Source organism: Rhamphochromis sp. 'chilingali', assembly GCF_963969265.1.
Source record: "Rhamphochromis sp. 'chilingali' genome assembly, chromosome: 2".
In the NCBI taxonomy this organism is placed as follows: Eukaryota; Metazoa; Chordata; class Actinopteri; order Cichliformes; family Cichlidae; genus Rhamphochromis; species Rhamphochromis sp. 'chilingali'.
Genome location: NC_137930.1, coordinates 46,055,403 through 46,068,677, shown reverse-complemented (window position 1 = coordinate 46,068,677; position 13,275 = coordinate 46,055,403). Strand labels below are relative to the sequence as shown.

The window sequence follows — 13,275 nt, the reverse complement described above, 5'->3', positions numbered from 1 at the left end:
GATATACCTTAAAGGCTTCCAATTCATTCACAGCATCAAAGAAGGTAACAGATGCCTGTGATGGCTATAATTAGTTGAATCTTGCAAACATTACCCGTCAAATTTTTTTTTTTTGCAATATTGTAAATGTTTTCATATGGTAAATGGCCTGTATTTGTATAGCGCTTTTACTAGTCCCCCCTAGGGACCCCAAGGCACTTTACACACCCAGTCATCCACCCATTCACACACTGGTGGAGGCAAGCTACAGTTGTAGCCACAGCTGCCCTGGGGTAGACTGACAGAAACAAGGCATATTGCACCATCAGCCCTTCTGGCCAACACCAGTAGGCAGTAGGTGAAGGACACAGCGACCGAGACTGGCCGAGCTGGGGCTCGAACCGGCGACCTTCCGATTACATGGCGAACTCCAAACTTTTGAGCCACGATCGCCCCAGCATAGTATTGGTAAAGTCTGTTTCACATTTAATTTTAATGTTAAAACAGAAATCCATTAATCACAGCATAACAACTATGAAGACTTTGAACTACATCTATTCATTCCTTTTGTTCTGCTTCACTTTCATTAGAAGTAATGCTAAAATCTGTCAGCAAATCTGAGCTCAATTGTGCAGGAATGTACTGAAATGAGGCTTTTATAGCCATTTATCTTATCTCCCAGTTCCTACAGAGGTTTTTAAAGTCTTGTGCTGTGCATAATACCTGACCTGTCGATCTGATCCATTCAGCTGAGGACAAATTGTGATTAAAATAACTTCAATTCATTAGCTACTTATTTTGAATGCACTGTAATGTCCTTTTGGAAAGGCATGGCTTTAACGTGTCCAAAAATACCTAAAATTCTTTAGATAAGTGACTACTGGCAGCTCTGTCTTACACTGTAATTTTAAAATGGCACAATGATTTATTCCCCACTAAGCATAAGGCCATCACTTTGCTGCATATGACATTATTGCTCATTCAAGGCTGTCTGGGGAGAAATTATGATGCCTTATGATGTTCTATGAATTAAACCCATAGAAGTGATGCAGGGCTGACGTTAAATTCAAAGCACAACAATTTTTTTTATTCCAAGCTCACCAGGCTCTGTGGGGGAAACCTGCTAGGTACAGAGGAGAGTCAACAGTTTTGTGAATGTTATGTAATACATATACCGTATATATACAGTATTGTACAAAAGATTATTGAACCACTACTTCTAATGTGGTATTGAACAATAGTTCTCCAGGATATCTGAAGTCTGAAGTTCAATGCTTGTCTTTGGATATTTGCTGCTTTTTGACTGGTTTTCAGTGCAGTAACCAACCATTTTCAGAAGAATGTTTTGCTTGCTTGTTAAGCCACTTACAAAACTGACCTATGAATTGTTCAAGAAAAATAACCTAACTCAAGTTGGTGTGCTTTGTCTGCACATAACAAAAAACATAGCAAAGTACCAATTGGGAACTTTGTTAATAGCAGCCTGCTGCAAAAAACATATTTTGTCCCCATTTCATTAGCTGAACCCATGAGAAATGGCAAGAGGATAACAATGTTTGACAGCCATAAAATAGTATTTTTGAATACTCAAGCCTCATCAGAAATGGTCTCAGTTGGATGGTGCCCGTCAAGAAGCCATTCTTAAGGAAAGGAAATAGCCTGAGCTATACCAAATACCACAAGAAATGGAAGAAGAATCCAAATTTGAACATTTTGGCTGAATATGTACAGAGGAAGTCAGGAGAGAAGTACAACAGCGAATGTCTACAACTATATGTAAAACACAGTGGAGGCTCTGTCATGGTTTGTGGCTGCTTTCAGCCAGTGATGTTGGTGATCTTGTGAAAACTGGCAGAATTATGATTGTAGAAAAATGACATCAGATTTTAATCCACTGTGTAATACCATCTAGAAAATGTCAGATTGGCAATGGGTTTTTTTCAGCATACTGCCAATGCAGTAAAGGCATACCTGGATAGAAAATGCACACAATGAAACACTGTGAACATCCAGCCCCACCCAGATATTACTAGAGCAGCGTGGGATCGTCTTGGCAGAGAACACAAAAAAGGAAGACAAAATCTGAAGAAGAGCTTCAGAGTATCCTTCAAGAATCTATTTCTAAAGACTACTTGAAGAAATGAGAAGAAAGTTTGTCCAACAGAGTTTCAGAATCAGAATCAGAATACTTTATTAATTCCGAAGGAAATTATTAGGATATACTGAAAAAACAAGGTGGCGATAACAAATATTGACTTTCAAGCTCATTAGTCTTGTACCAACTTTGTTTTAGCCATATATATTGTATTCCCTTGTATGATTGCATGTTTCAATAAACTGCAGCACCAAGTTCCCATTTTTCAAGGAAAACATAAAGAAACAAAGGGTAGCTCAAGAATAGTGAATAGTGCTGTGCATGTTTTCAATGTGGTCTGATGATCATTGATTTATGACAGAAAATTCTCCCCCATTAAACGTAAACTCTCCTGCTATGTTGAAAAAAAATCCTTCAGTATTCTTTTTTTTTTTTCATTTCAGTTGTAGTCGGTGAGTTAAATTCAGATCTTTACATTGAAATAAAGAGTACACCTAGGAGAAATATGTAAACTACTTCTAAAACCAGATTCCAAAGTGTTCAGCAGGGACAAGCCAAGTGTGCTATTCAGAGAACGCACATTAAAATGATAAATTGCCAAGTGCACATGTTACCATTTTGTTTTTCTCATTTACTCTTCACTGTTGAGATGGTCATAAAAGCACTGCAGCTTTGAGCTGTACATTACCATATAATAATGCTGCTAAACTGCTGTGGGAATTCGTTTTAATGGGCAAGAAAACAATTTTCCAGTAAAGTCCTACATCCAAACTACTGATAACTATAAGAATGGACTGCAGTAATAAAGCAATCACTGGCCAAATAGCTGACCCTGGAGACTTGGCTGTGGCATTTGTGTTACTCATTATAGCAACTCTGACAATAAAAGCTATCATAGCAGCAAAACTTCACTCTCTAATCATTTCAGTAGCTTTTCAAATATTTTAAAAAATTAACATTTTGCTTGGAAAAGGATTTTTTTTTTTCATTTTAAAGATATGAGCAACACTTGTTATGTACACTTATTTAAAGCAACATTTTTTCAATATTTCTCTTCTCACAACACGTACACATGCACATGACAACACTATACATAATGTAAACATGTCAGGTGATAGGATAACAGTGAAAAACATTAACACAGCCCCCTCTGCATTCATGCTTAATTCCTGTTCAAACTAAAATGGGAGAAAATATTATCAGTGTTGTCGTAAACAAAAGTACAAATCCCTGCTGTTATGGCAGTCATACTGAGAGACTTCTGATGTTTCACAGTCATTTCCATTCCACAGCCAGCATTTGCATTTGTTTGATTTCCAGCAGCAGTCTGCAATGCCTCTTTGTGCAACAATACAGACACAAATAAATTAAGATCCGTCCTTCCTGGCAGAGATTATTTATCTCCCTACTCAAGCTGTCTGAACTTCGAAAACACAGCTTCAAGTTATTCATTGCTATTCCCATACTCATCGCCCACTGCCTTGACAGTAAAGACTACAGTCGTCTCCACGCCTGTGCATGTTTTTGTAAAATAAAAGTCTTATACAACTGCTAATAAAGAATTTGTTTTGCTTGCTTTGGTGTGCAGATGCCGCATAAATCATTGTAATGTAATGCATGCCTATAGCTATAACCCCACCACTAATCCTTCTGCAGAAAATCAATTTTTCACTTTGGCCTTAGCTGCCCTTAGGAAGACAAATCACAAAACTAGTCAAACCAGCGATCAGAATCAAACAGACTGGATTCAGACAGAGGACGGTATAATGCCTCTTGTACAATCAGTAACAAGTCGCTGCCTCAATGCCATGCCATTTCATTCTCATCACCCTCTTAAAAGACAAACATTGTGTAATTAGGATGATTAAGATGAGCAGAGACTAAAGGCCAACAGTGTTAACATAGCTTGAGATAATAAAAGGATTAGGGGTGATTCACTTAGAGAAGCTTAATGGGTTTTTAAAATAGAAAACAGGAATTCATTAGTAAATGTGATTGGCAGTTGAAAAATCAGTGAATTTAACAGCGGAGAAAATAAAACCGCGATTAACATAGCAGGCCTTGTTGTTGAAGAGCAAAGGCTGGAAGTCACTTATAATGTCACAAAGTCAGCTGCAAAAAAAAAAAAAACAACTTTTAGGAAAACAGCAAGCAGATCCGCAGCAAGCAGATGAGCACTGACCCACTTCTTCCTGATTTATGGTTTATGGTCCCTCAGCAGACACAGCTTTGTTGTGGGGGGTCATAAATCTCCCGTACCTCAGAGCTGATCAGCTGACCCTCCAATCCTGGCAGCCGTCCCCTGCTCACAGGCCTGTCCTCCGGCCGCAGCCCAGCTCTCAACACAAAGCAGAAATCACCCGAGCCACAAGCGCAGGCAGTTAATCACCATGAGCCGACAATAGTATGAAATAGAGTCAAGCAGGCCAGGAAGGCAATTCATTGCTATTGCTAAAGGACTCGGCGAGACAGCCGAGGTTTACCTGTTTGGTAACTTCTGCAAAGTTAAATGAAGTTTTCGATGTATGGAATGAGCCAGTGCAGGTCAGGGTAAGAGGGGCTGAGCTTGAGGTACGTGAAGAAACCTCACTGGAACGACAAGACAAATATGACGCGATGATACAGCTTTGTATTTATGCCTCCAGCCATGTTTGCAAAGGTAAATGTTGGACGTAAAATAAGGCATCTTAATTAATTTGATGAACAGAGCACATGACTCTGAGACTAAAAACTTGGGTCATCAAACATTGCACATCGCAGCACGACTATGCAGGTTAACTGTTGCAGCATGGAAAGCACCATATGTCTCAGATGACTTATTACGTCTGGATCAGACATAATGACATCTTGACAATGTCAGTGGCAAAAGAGGAAAAAACAAAAGGAAATTACAGAGTGGAGGAGCAGAATATTGAACACCACAGGGACATCAGGGATTTTCATTTGAAAGGGAGCAGAGGCACAGTGTGAGATAGAGAGACACACAGCCAGAGAGCACTCGGATATTCCTCTGTTAAGACAATGAGACTAGGAATAACATACATATGGAGCAGCATGCAGAGAATCGAACCACGTCGCTCATTCGCAGCAGCACCATCATGAAAATAATCAGCACACACTCACCTGCCTAAAGCATGTAAATGCACCTCTGCACTCAGTCATTCCTACCGTGTTTGTATCGTGAGGGAGCTCTGCTGGTGCTCTGCGCACGCCACCAGTCTAAATGATCTCCATGATTCATGCGGGAACAGATAATTGGCGTTCAGAAAAGTGGGATAAACAATCATTGTAATGGCAGTGAGTAGCCTGGCAATAGTTTTGTGTTCTCACTTCTGCGCGTGGACATTCTTTCTTTCATTATTCTGTTCCACCCCCCCTCCAGTCTGTCTCCTGCATCTGCTGACTAGCTCAAGAGCCCCCACCCACACTCCAAAAGTCCCACCACACCTTCCTCTTTATCCCTCACAGCCTTACTCTCCTCGTCAAGGTGTCACTAACAGCTTCTGCAAACCATGGTTTCTTATTGGTTCATTCCACCTTATTCTTCTCCGGTCTCCTGTTTTGCTGTCTTAAAGGAACAATGTATTCACACCCCCTCAACCCTGCCCCCTCTCTGTTCTTGCAGCTCACAAAGTGTGTCATGATGAGAAGTGTTGGGCAAAACTAATTACAGTTTAGGGGTTGAAGCAGCGGGACAGACATCCATAATTCATGAGCTCAATTTAAAGGGTGACGGCAGATGTGTACCTAAAGTAGCGAAGCTTGCAGAAGGAGCAATATTAGGTTTTCTTAGAGACACCCTGTTGACACTGTGTATGTGTGTGTGTGTGTATCTGGCGATATACATGGCATAAATGAAAGGCTATCGAGTAATCTCCTGCATTTATCAGTCTTTTGGCAACTGAACAAATCTGTCAGCATCAAGAGGTCTGGAGGTATGTGTGGCCTCTAACTAATTCAAACAGGGAAATCATATTTTTCAAAAAAGAGACAAGTAAGCAGTTAGATAGCAGTGTGATTGGTAGAACAGCTCTTATGTAAAGGAAATGTGTCCATTTATGATTTCTTCATCAAATCTTCTTTCCACAAAAACAATATATTGTTCATATATCAGTCATTAGGCATAATAATAAAAGGTAAATCAGTGCTTTTTAATGTAATACTCAGGTCAAAAATAACAGAAGTTATTGATTTGGTTTGTTCTTAAGGTTTGATGTGTTCAAGTCATTCAAGCATCCTTCCAACCATTAGATGCACCTCTTTTTTGTTTTAAATTGCTGTGTAAAGAATATGACATGTAAACCACTCCCCTGGTGCTGGGCATGTTTAAGCACATTTTCTATTTTGGTTTAGGCCCAAAATACTAAGGGTAATCTTCAAAACATCAAGTTTTCCAAACAGTGTCATCACAGTTGGACATTTATTTAAATCCAGCAATGTAATCTCACTGAATAGGGATGTAGAGGCCAGCTCTTTAATCCCTTAAAATTTACCCTTTAAGGACTGAAAATATTTTGTTTGTTGGACAGTGAAAGTAGTGCACAGTGGTACATAGTGACTAATGTTATTAAATGTTGTTACTTAGTAATGAACTAGTGTTACAATGCTAATTTTATCATCTCATAACCATTTAAACCAAAGCTTTGAGCTTTTAAAAGATGAACAAATGGAGCAATTTCAAAATAAAGCTACAAAAAAACTGAAGTAACAAGGGCTCCACCTGAACAGGAGGCTATGACAATGTAAGTCTTGACAATATTTGTGTTCTATTAAAAAGGAAAAAGAAATCAAATATATCAAATTCAAACGGCTTCAGGTGTCATTGTCAATTACATTGCTAAAGACTCGATGTCAAATATAACTGTGTAACAATCACCTACTAAATGTATTTATTTGTAAAGCTCCTTTTGGTTGCTCCCTGGTCACCACAGTGAGTGACTTCACATGTTTAAATTTGGGTTTGAGATGTCCTTCCTAACACAACTCCAAAAAGGACTGTGTGCCTTGAACCAGCAACCTGTATTATTCAAATTATTCTGTTAGAAATGTGTCAAAATATTTTAGGAAAATTTACAGAAGCACATTATGAATCAAATCCAGCAGAAGTCTTCAGACTTACACATACTGTCTGAACACCTGTGTTACCTGAAATTACACTGATAAATTAGTGATGGCAACGAACAGCTTCAATTGCAGGTGCATCAACTGTGCTATTTGAATTTCCTTCCCAAGGCACCTTGTGCATATGCTGAGTTTTGCAGTTTGGACCTTTTGTCAATCTGAGCTTTTAGTGAGCAGCTTTTAATAGCTCACTCAGACCTATTAACTGAAAATACCAGCACATGCAGCCACTTCTTCAGTCATTTATTTGATAATCCTTGTGACTCTATTAGGAGAAAATCTACAAGCAGTTCATAAAAGCTTTAATGTGTCCTGGAATGTGTTTTGCATAACACCTGCATAAACTGGCAGCATTTGTATATAAATGATTCACTCGGAATATTAAAAAAACAGGCTGGCCCACGATACTTTTTACCACTTTTAACAGTTTTAACTGTTAAGTGTGGGGAAGTAAAGCAAAACTTCTTAGGACGAAATTAACCAATCAAACTCAACTTTAAAATATTTACCTCGGTTGAATTTCCAAACAGAAATGTATAGCAAAAAAACTATTTTAGGATAAATAAACAAATAAATCAAGAAGACAGGCAGCGTCAGTTGCCTTCAGGTCCACATCTGCACTGTCAATGTTAGTGCACCTACTCTTGCTGATCAAAGCTGCTTGTGTCTTCATCAGCAGCTGGTGTGAAGATTTTCAAAAAAGGAATGGCAATATGGTATGGTTATGCAACCTATTTCAACCAGCACTCCACCCTATTTTCCAAACAAACACAGCTTGCCTTTGGTCTTATTTCATTGTCATTGATGCATATTTCATAAGGGAATTCACTGTCTTGCTTTGATTCTTCGGCACTTCGGTGCTGCTGTCTAGCAATACATTAGTGCCCATTATCATCTTTATCAGTCTTTATCAGAGATAGCAAGAAGTCTCTTACAACTCTAATACACTGTATATTACATCTCAGCTCTGCTCTCTAAAATGCTCTCTAACTGTTAGAATAAAACACACCGCTAAAGTAATTTCATACACTTTAAACAGACCTGATGCATTTAAAAAATGAATATTTAGAGACGTGACAAAGTAAGTACATGAAATTGCTGACTAACCTGAAAAAATAATTTAGCTATGTGCAATGTTTAAAGTCTTTCATGCTTGTGCTACACATTTTAACATCCCCCACAAGAGGTTCCATGTTGACTAGAAAATTTCATAATCTTACCTCGTTAATGTGCTTAGAATGATTATATCCCTAAAAGAAATTGTACACTTCTTGATCAATTTCAACTTTAGGAAAGAAGACCTCACATATTAAAATAGTTTCTGGTCCACAGCAAACATGTTTAATGTTGTTGTGACAGAAAGTCTCTGTGATCCTTCCACTTAGAACACATTACTTTAAAAAAAAAAAACCTTTTACTGGCACCCATGCATATCTTCGTTGTGAATGTTTGGTAACAATAACAGTAGCAGAGTGCCTACAGAATAGTTTGCCCTTGAAACGACTGAGGTTCCACTTCTGAACAAACTAGCAGTTGTTTGAAAATTGTAGATGATGTTCCCCACAGTGTAATGCTGTCTTGCTCCTTGGTATTCACATCATTTTATGAAGCAAGCGTTGGGTGTAATCACATTTTTCAGTAAAGCAGTAATGTAATGCGTTAATGTACAAAATTTACTAATTACACTCCAGCTACAATTTGTTACTTGCATTAGAAAAGCTTCTCAGTTACCTGCATGATGGATGCGTAGAAAGCAAAAAAACATCAAACAAAGTTGCCTTTTTCATTCTGCTTCAATCATCTGATTTCATTTCATGTGCAGGACGGGGGTAATAGTGGGGTGGTCTACAGTTTTTCAGGAATGGAAATATGGACATTACTTTTACTTTTATTGCACAAAAGCACAATAGCACAATGATAAAGGGCAAACAGCATTAAGGGTGGAAGCAACTGTATTGTCCTGCAATCATAACTTGAGCTCTTTGCAAGCATATGCACAGACAGTACACTAACATACTAGCCAAGCTAGCCAAGAGCACAAAGTGATAATAAAGCTGAATGCTGACCCCAGTTCAGCAGCCAGAGCCACAACTTCAACAGGTAACAAAGGCAGTGATGAGCAGTGAGGGTTACATGTTTTGGGTTCATACGTAAACACTACTATCATTAGGATGGGAATCTGTGTTGTTGTGAAGAACTGTTGCCTTGGGTTTATACTGTCAAATGATAATTGGGAGACAATACACTTCAGGTTATTTTTATTGACTTGATGAGTATAAGAGTATGGTTAGTCATTACATCAGATTTTTAATATGCACAGTTTTAATTAGAATTAAATGTTTTATACATTATGGTACTACAAGCCAAACCCAATAGGCTGTATATCAGAATTACAAAGAGGCACTGTTGGGTGATGACTATATTCCAAACACAACAGATAAATCCTTTAAAGAAAATTTTGGTATTTCTTTTTGTTTTGTAAATTTGTAAGTTGTTAATAGGATATTGAACCAGTATTGATTGCTATGTTTGCCACAATTTAGAAAAAGAGTAGCCACATGCGATTTGTTTTTTACTCTAACTTGACTTTACTGTAGTCTCTCTCTACACACACACACACACACACACACACACACACACACACACACACACACACACACACACACACACACACATATATATATATATATACACATACCTTTCCACTTCTCTTTGCAGAGAGCCTTTTAGCTCTCTGCAACTCTTGTTGTCTTGTTGTCTTCCTGCAACAACTCAACTCCTGTGAGATTTCAGAGCAAGACTTCTACATGAGCTTGACTTCTGAAATATGTTAGACAGATCTCTGTAGTAATGCTTTCCATAATATTGATGTTTTGGCTCAACAATCTGAGCCTGTCACTGCAAAAAACAAGTACCTTTACTTTGACATGGACAGCTGTTCCATGGGATTACACTGACAGGACTTTGAGGTCATAATGATCTCACGCAATATAGAACCAATTCCAAAGGTTTTTTGGTCCATGTAATATATTAGACCATGAAAAATGCCAGAAAATGGGCCTAGTTTTAGAAATACCTAAATTTTCCTATAAAATGAATAGTCTATCTTCATTAATCTAAATCCAGCAATAAACTGTGAGCATGACTCTTCTTGGCCACCACTGGGCCAGAAGTCACATTATAATAAATGAGCAGCACAAGGAGAAAAACTGCAGGAAAATAGTTGTAGACAGGACAAAGGCAAAAGAACACTTCACTGAGTTTCGGGTCAGTCTCCAAACATAAGACTTAATTCAGCTAATAGGTATAAGTATTTTTCCTGGTATGGATTTAATAAGCTGTTCTTGCTTGAACTATTTTGTAGCTCAGTACTGTCACATTAAAGCCGACTCTTTCTGCTATGGTTGGAAAAAAATTTTTAAAACATGTAACCACAAGTGGATTCAATTCAAATAGCTTTAATTTGTTTGGGACTTTTTTTATGTCATGCAACTTAACCCTTGTGTGGTGTTCGTATTTTTGTTACTCAGCCAGTGTTCATGGGTCTGGTGGACCCGCTAGAGTTTTGGCTTTCCAAATTAACACTATCAAACAATTTTATGTTAAATTACTCAACAGATGTTTACTTCATCCCAATTACAAGACATATGAACAGCAAACATGGTTAATTTTTTCCCTTTACCTTTGTTAGATCACATTTATGAATTAATGTGCTTCTCGTTTTTCTTTTATATAAAATGTTATAAATAAATCAGTTATAATCAAGTGGAGTGAGTGGAAAGACACAACACATTTACACGTGAAAAAATAATTAATTGTTTAATTTTTCTTTTGAAAAAAACTGAACACGGGTCTCACAGACCCGAACACCATACAAGGGTTAAATACATTCATCCAAGTCCTGTACAATTTAAAATAAAACGTCAATTTTGCATTTAACTCCAGGAACAGCTGCCAACATTTAAGGTGAATTCAATTAAACACTCTGATATAAAAACAAAACAAAACAAAGAAAACATGCACATGGGGCTGAATATTATACCCACAGCCAGAGACCCCTCCTCTCCTCTCTTAATAAACATGATATTCAAGCTTTGCATCACAATGCTCACTGAACCGGCTAAGCACTTGACAGCAACATCAGTGCATCTCTGAGTGTATGAATATACAGTCTGGATTCATGCCTAGAGTGTTTCATCTCCTTCCTGTGCTAATCTTGGCATCGATGTTAAGCATGCTGTAAGTAAAGTCCATTTTTTCACTCATTCAGCCAGCCAGGAAACCAGTCAGCAACTCAGTCATTCAGTCATTGCACTGACATTAAGATTTTTCTTCACAGCAACTGAACATATACCAGAGCTAAGATCCCACTATCACTGAAGCAGCCTTCATACTCCAACGCTTACGCCTCACATCCTTCATGTCACAGCAAAGCTCAGTGGCTGTCCAATAGATTCGAGCTGCCCAGAAATTCATGACCTGCGCCACCTCAGAAAATCAACATGGTAAGTCACTAGGGGGAATAGTATGGTCAGGAGGCAGACTAACAATTATTTATGGCATTTGTCTAACCTTTCACGGATAAATCAAGTGAGTGGCTGCCCAGACTATCTGAGCGGATGCTGTGGCAATTTTCAGTGTCTCCAGACAGCTAAAAGTTCAGTGCATCTTACACAGGGATAAAGTTACTCTTTTAAAAATCTAATTAGTGCTTCTTTTATTTTGGAAGCTGAAAACAGTCTAACGATAGGAGGGATATCCTCACAGCATTTTCAGTTGCGCTTGCCAGTTCTAGAAAATTCTCAAATAAGCTATAGTAAGAGTGAAGTTATACCGACAATGTTTGGAAAAAAACAGCTGAGAATGGATTCAAGTGTAAATGTCTTACTAGGATGGACACTTCCATCTTCACTACATAGAACGTCTGTATTAACTGTGGCAAGGCAACAGAAATAAGCCTGCATGTAATTCCATTCAGAAAGCAGAAAGGATTAGAGCATTTTAGGTTTACGTTCTGCCTGAGCACACAGTTTCTCTATCCTTTTAAAGAAGTATGACTTCATTTAAATTGCTTGGACAGTAGAAATGAATGTAAAAGCATGACTCATTTTTTTTGGGAGTCTAGTCATTTTATAAACTGGTGGAGGCGGAGGAGTGGAGCGGGTGGGGGGGGGGGGGGGGGGGGGGGTGTAGTTCCATTGTTGGTTCTAGCCTGACTTCTACTCCATGCTCACACTTAAGAGTGAGATTTGCCTAGTATTACTGTACCAAACAGGGCAGTGTAAAGTTTATGTTCATGAAGTCTTCATGTAGTAGGCTTGAACAGTGGGTCAGTGACCAATCAGACAGCTTATGTAAATGTATGTACACTGTGATTTTTATTTGATGACTTCTGTGGAGTTGGCCCTGTCTCTTCTGCTGTCTTCTGGTTGACAATGTTTTTTTTATTTTATTTTCGAGCTGATAACAGTTGCAACATTATACACTGAATAATCAGAAATGTCCTACTTCACATATTTACACTGAGGACTGGACAATCAGAAGCACCATCTCCTGCAGTATGTAAGTGGATTATTTATTTATTTATTTATTTATTTATTTTTCTTTTTAATGTCATGATGAAGTGATGAAGTATTCTATTTTGTTGTTGTTGTTGTTCCATATATCTAATTCAAAGCCTACTTCCATGACCAAAGATGCCTTGTTAAAGCTGGGATAAGCAATATGTTATTCAAGAGGCCTTAGAGAGAAGTCGACTCTCTCTCCTCCTTTGGGCTCTACTTTCAGACTTGAGGAAAAATGTAGTGTCAGGCTGGCCAATTACAGGTCTTTTCAGACCAGATCAGATGAGTAAAATAAAGAAGTATAAAGAATACAAATGGAATAAAGATAGTCGCACACTGGGTTGAACATTCTGTGAAGCCAATCGCATCGGCTTTATTTTCACATATATTAGACATGCTTGTTTGATGGGAGGGATTTAGGAGAGAGGTGTCTATATATGAAATATATATATATATATATAGATAGATAGATAGATAGATAGATAGATAGATAGATAGATAGATAGATAGATAGAT

General features: G+C 38.1%; 1 protein-coding gene across 1 annotated transcript in view; it reads right to left on the bottom strand.

Annotated features, from left to right (window-relative positions):
- The window catches only part of mgat4c (mgat4 family member C), a 132,015-nt gene extending 126,718 nt beyond the window's left edge, over positions 1 to 5,297 (bottom strand). The window contains exons 1-3 of the mRNA XM_080875531.1: positions 5,198 to 5,297; positions 4,558 to 4,663; positions 4,334 to 4,412 (exon numbers count right to left, since the gene is read on the bottom strand). The gene's annotated coding sequence lies outside the window, so the exon portion shown is untranslated. The remainder of the gene's footprint in view (positions 1 to 4,333; positions 4,413 to 4,557; positions 4,664 to 5,197) is intronic.
- Positions 5,298 to 13,275: the final 7,978 nt, after the last annotated feature.